Source organism: Lemur catta, chromosome 5, assembly GCF_020740605.2.
Source record: "Lemur catta isolate mLemCat1 chromosome 5, mLemCat1.pri, whole genome shotgun sequence".
In the NCBI taxonomy this organism is placed as follows: domain Eukaryota; kingdom Metazoa; phylum Chordata; class Mammalia; order Primates; family Lemuridae; genus Lemur; species Lemur catta.
Genome location: NC_059132.1, coordinates 85,069,834 through 85,075,833, shown reverse-complemented (window position 1 = coordinate 85,075,833; position 6,000 = coordinate 85,069,834). Strand labels below are relative to the sequence as shown.

The window sequence follows — 6,000 nt, the reverse complement described above, 5'->3', positions numbered from 1 at the left end:
GGTCTAAGGCCCACAGGCTAGTGGGCACCTGCCGAGAGCAACTTTCTGTGGAGAAGCAGTATCTGAGATGTGATGATGCGTCCTCTGGCAGTAGCGTTTTTGGCTCTACTAGGTGGTGGAGTGTGGCCCAAGAGGTGTCTTACTGTCTGGACATCTGCTTCCGCCACCAGTTGCAGAGCACAGGCCTGAAGGAGGTGCTAGAGGAGTTCACCATTGCGGGAGTCCAAGAAGCTCTGCAGCAGTCCAAATTGAGGCTGGGATGGGGGATACAAGGTCCTGTTGTTCATCCCTCATCTGTATCTTCACACATATGATACTTCATCCTTCCAGCATACTTCATCTTTCCGTGGCTGCCATGTCCTTGCAGTGGTCTACAATCCAGCCGCAGGCTTGCTCTCACAATGCATGTCCATTCTGCACATCAGAGCTTCAACACATGGCTATGAAAAAGTCTGCTTGGGCTTAAAATGCATTGCCATTAGCACAAGAAAATACAACATTATATTGTCATGGACAGAAAAGAATGACTGTATTTTTAAATACAGTTTCCAACTATGGTGAAATTCTGAATGGTTTCAGAAAACTTTCTACATTTTTACGTCTTATTTTGATGGAGACTAGAATTTCAAGTGATTATCATCAAAAAGTCTATCAGTAAATATTTCAAATATAACACGATATAAAAAAGTTGAGTGAATGTTAAACTTTCATAAAAATATGAAGTGATTTTATGTGGAACTTTACATTTAAATTGAATAATTTCTAATATTTTTCCTATTTGATTTTTACCATATTTATGTAATACAAAAAAAACATAGTTAAATTTTAAACTGAGTTAAACTAAGTTCCAGGGAGCCTTATCGTTTTCTCTGTGCCTGACTCTGAGAAGTTCTGGGAAGCACCAACCACTAGGGATTTTTAGTGATTTGCACGTGTGCAAAGTTTTCCAAAGTGCTTTCAAAACTGAGCATGAGGACTTGGCAGTTGACTGTGTGCCATGCAGATGACTCACCCTCAAAAAACTCAGTCCCTTCCTCCAACTTTAGAATCTTACAACTACATCACCTCACGGTTCCATCAAATGGGGACCATGTGTAATGTTTTACACTAGACTACACATTAGACTGGAAGTTCCCTTTCCTTGCCAACCGCCTTGCACAAAACGGTCACCCTGGTGTTTTCCACCGTTTTCTAAGACTTCTGAGCTTCCTTGTTCCAGCCTGTGCGGCGGGCCAAAGCGGCTGGTCCGGAGTAGCCGCCTATCTGGGTCCTGACACCTTTTCCCCTTTCTTCTGGTCCTTTGGGCGACCGGGAGGGCCGCCCGCCGCGCCTGGTCTTCAGGCTTTGCTGGGGAAGCCACGTTCCCGCTGCCAGTAACCTTGGGTGCGGCCTGTGAGGACAGTCTCCTTGTGCCTTCTCTGCAGGTGCCCAGGAGCTGAGCAGGAAGCCGGTGACCCGTGTCCCTGTAAGGCGGGGCCGGTGCTCCTCGACGTCCTCTCGCTCGCCTCCAGGTTCTGCGCCCTAGAGCCCGGCGCTGACGGAAAGAAACATGCCAGGCTCACGGGGAGCGGCGACACCTGGGACAGTCTTCCAGGAGCCCGCTGCCGCCCCACCCCTCCCCCAGCCTCCGCCAGGGGTGTGTATCTTCGCCTCTGATCCAGGCTCTTTCTCTTTCACTTTTCTTTTCGCTGGGGGCCGGGGCTCCCCGGGTGGAGGGCCCCCGGGAGAATCCCCGCTGACTCACTCGCTGCCTTCCAAGTCCCACGCCCGCCCTGCAGCCGGGGCTCCAGGGAGGTACAGAGCTTTGCTTCTCCGCTTTGGAAGGGAAGGTGGTGGCGATAGAAAGGGCGACAGAATTTTCCCCGAAAGCCTACGCCCCGACCCCTCCCGGCGCGCCGACCCCTCCCGGCTACGGCGGAGCTACCCTCGGGTGTCCCCCGACCGGCCGCAGCCCCGCCCTCTCTTGGGGAACTTTTGACTGCGACTTCAATTTTTGGTTTTTCCCCTAATGACCCTTTATTTCTCTCGTGAGTTCTCCTCGCCATCCTCCCGCTTCCGGAGGAGCGCAGACCGCACGTCCCTTTGCCCCCCGCGCGTGGCACCGCAGTTGCACCGCGTTCTGTCGCTGTCCCCGGCGCGCGGCGAGCGAAAGGAGGCGCCGGGCACTCTGCGCGCCGCTGGGAGGGTGACGGACCTGCGTCTGGCTGCCCCCGCCAAGCTGCCGATTTCTGGGAAGACAAAAGTCCTGCAGTCCTGAGCGCTGAGTTCTGCACCTAATTGAGCACAAAAAGGTCAAAAAAAGGTACCGCAGATCCCTGCTTCCTCCCTGCCCCTCCCCACCTCTCTGCTGGCCGGCGCGTCTGTGTGCGCGCGTCCGTCTTTCCCTTTGATCGGACAGACAGCCTTCTAGGAAGAGAAATTTGCAGGAATGGTCACTGCTCGCAGTCAGGCCTGGGTCTAGCGTTAGTTCCAACTCTGCATAAGCCACTTACCCCTTAGAAAAGCAGAATTGTATCTGGAATGCCAGGACAACGTGAAAGAAATGCCCACGTATTGGCCTGAAATAAAATCCTCATTCAAGGTGGCTTTGAATGAAAATCTAGCTATTTTTTTCCCAGCATTGTTGAGACTGTCTGTTGCAAGGGTATACAATTCATTTGAATTTATGTACTTGCATGCATTTGAAATTATATTAACTTCAAAGTATGTGTAAACCAAGGTAATTCTGAAATGATGCTTATAACAGATTCTTAAATGGATGAGTCAGAAGTTTCAAAACTGGAAGTAAAGTGATTGTCACCAACTCTTTTCCATTATATATTTTAAAACTACTTTCTAATGTCATAACACTGACAGCGGCCACTGCTTGTAAGAGATTGTCATTCTTGTCAGTGTGGCGAAAGAAGCCTTCTTGACTTGATTGAGTTCTTGCGCTGATAATACAGAATAAACAGAAATGGTCACTGCATCTTGCCACGTAGAGGCCACAAGGCTGAACCATTCTACTGAAAGCTGGAGAAATAATACATGCTGAATTTTAAACTATTGTCGTTTTCTTAACACACAGTGTGGTGGGCATGGTAGACGAAGGCAGGAGGTATAAAGGAAGGAACATAAAGATACTTAAAGAGAAGGCCTGAAGACAAAGCAAGAGCTATTTTCAATTTGAAAAGTGAAGGAAAAGCTAAACTTTTACTTGAAGTGTCAGAAAGTTCTTAAGGTTGGTTACGATTGTGTCTTAATGTTGTGCTTATGTTTCTCTGTTTTCTCCTCTGAAAGTTTTGTTCAGATTCCAAAGGGCCTCTGGTGTAGGATCATCTGCTCTGCAACAGTGACAGAGAGTGATCAGGTTGATCACTGGTCAGGAACGTCTGATAGGCAGGGTGTTCCCATACTTTTGGTTTCACTGCTTTCTAGAACTTGATTTGAAGCTGTAGTTCTGGTTGGAATTCTCCTGCAAATTACTGGTGTGTTGAATAATATGAAGCTTTTTGTTTTAATCTGTGAAATTGATATAATAAATGTCATCAGCTATATTGCAGGACACAGTGTTTGTTGATGAAATTTATGTTTATATACTGTTGGGGGGATAGAGAAAAACAATGGTTTAAAGTTTATTGAAATAGAATTTGAATTTTGAAGATTTTAACCCTAGTTTCTCCATCTCAGATTCGCTGCCTCTGATGGAGTTCAGGAAGGCTGTAAAAGGGACTCTGAAATGCTGTACATATGTGGATTTTTCTGAGGAAAATATCCATGACTCTAATCAGCTTTTTAAATGGGTCTCTGACCCAAAAAAATTTTAAAACTTTTGAAAACTTAGAAGACTGTCCTTTTTTCTCATGTCCCCTGGAGCTACTGTTAAGTTTGGTTTGTTGTGTAACCTTTCTTTGGAAGTTTAATTAATGATAGTACAGAGAGTATTGTCATCAGACCCACAACTTAAATTATGAGAAATAATATGAATAAATAGTTAACACTATTGAGTTCTTATTATGTACCAGACATTGTTCTAAGTATACATTTAACAAAATCATCATAATAAACTTATGTGGTAGGGACTGTATTTTATAGCTGAGGAAATTGAAGTATAGAGTATATCTTTCCCAAGGTCATGGAGCTAGACAGTGGTAGAGTTGGGATTCCAACCCAGACAGGTGTAAGATTGCTAGTATTTATGAAGGATGATATTATTTCCATAAAAAATATTTCCTGCAATTTGATGGTGATAATCACTATTTCTTTTAGAGGCAGTGTTATAATGATAGGATGTTGGTTTTAAAGTAATGCTTGTATGGTACTTGTATAATTGATATTATTAATTATATTTAAAGATTATCTTTATAATCAAATAATATTCACATGAATATCTATTAAAATATGTGTTTGGTTCTTTGGAGAAATTTCTTTTATGGTCCTTGAATGAAAATATTTGTCTAATTCGTATCAGTTTCTGCTGATGGAACATGACAAATAATAGACAAATGTGGATTAATCTCTGTATCTGTCTCTGTCTATCTGTCTATCCATACATCCAAGTAGAAGGCTAAGGTTCATGGAGAGATTAGAGCAGAAGACTTTCCCGTAATATCACAACTGGAGGTGGTATAGTTAATTGTTTGGGGAATAGGAGTAACTACGAAATCTTGACAGAGAGACTAAAGTACAAAGTATTGTTATTAATAGTGTCATTCTAGTAGGAACCTCATGTGAATTTGAAAGTCAGTTACGAAAAGGAAGCCTCTCTGATGTTTCAGGCACCACACTGGCATTTCATGACCTCATTGAATTGTAATAACCCTGCATTTTTACCCTCACTTTACAAAAGGAAGAACAGAAGGAAGGAAGGGAAGAAGGAAAGAAAGCAAGAAAAAGAAAGGAAAAGAAAAGAAAAAATGTACTTGGATGAGGACACAGCTAGTAAGACACTTCACTGAGATTTATCTTGATTCCAAAGTTAATGCTCGTTAATTGAATATATGCTTTCTCTTCTAGCAAAAGTCAGGTGTTCAGTATAATGAAAAATAAAATGCCCATATCTTCACCTTGAAATAGATGTTGGCCATTATTGGGGTAATTTAATGCTATTTATTACTTTGCCTTATGTCAAAGAATGTTGTCCCTTTTTTTTAAAGTTGTTTAGTGTTGGAATCAGAAATAGGAAATAAGAGGATCTTAGATCTCAATTCATTTCAACAGTATTATTTGTGCACATTTTACATCTGGAGGCAGGGGGTTTGTATGCATATATTTTACAGTGTTTCATCTCACAGCAGGGGCAGAGGACTCTATAGAAACCACATAAAATGGACAAAAAAAGTCTGAATGCAATACATAGTTGGTTCTTCTCCAGATAGTTCTTCCATGTGCTGACAGGATGCACACAAGATCAGGAAAGTGACAAATTATTTTGTCAAATAAAGGAATTGAAACTGAAAATGGTCCTAGAAGAGGAAAATGTGGTGGTTATCTGGTTGATGGGGGAGAAGTTCTACTTACCATTGTAACATGCAAAAGGAGTGTCTTAAATTCCTTATGTCACTGAATTATACTTCTCCTTGCTGGGTATTTTGCTCATGTGCCTTTTAATTGCAATTTGAGAAACAAAGTTTCTTTCATGCTGTTAGCACTGACCTCTAAAATTTTCAAATAATTATTCCCTAATTGAATATCTCACAGTTAGAGATTTTGCAATATATTTTCCAATTTCTTTGCTCTCTTTACTCATCTGCAATAAAAATAAGTATGTAAATTGAAATTTAATTTTTAATTAAAGGATTTTATTGTTAAAAATTATTCTTGGTTATGTTATTTTAAATATTATCAGTCCACAGTTAATCAAAAGAACCCATTAACCTTCGGTAATTCTTATGCATAAAACTAAAATTATATTGGAAATATATATCATAGAAGCAGATATGGTGGATATCAATGCTTTGATTAAAGAAGATTCCTGTTATATTAGCTTTTCAAATTGCCCCTTTATTTGGCACCCTAGCA

General features: G+C 41.9%; 1 protein-coding gene across 4 annotated transcripts in view; it reads left to right on the top strand.

The window, feature by feature from the left end:
• The first annotated feature begins 1,367 nt into the window (after positions 1–1,367).
• The window catches only part of IL15 (interleukin 15), a 76,351-nt gene continuing 71,718 nt past the window's right edge, over positions 1,368–6,000 (top strand). For 3 of the 4 annotated variants that reach the window (XM_045552216.1, XM_045552215.1, XM_045552217.1), the window contains exon 1: positions 1,368–2,302. The gene's annotated coding sequence lies outside the window, so the exon portion shown is untranslated. Of the gene's footprint in view, positions 2,303–3,067; positions 3,221–6,000 lie in introns of all 4 variants that reach the window. The other variant, XM_045552218.1, reaches the window with a different exon arrangement.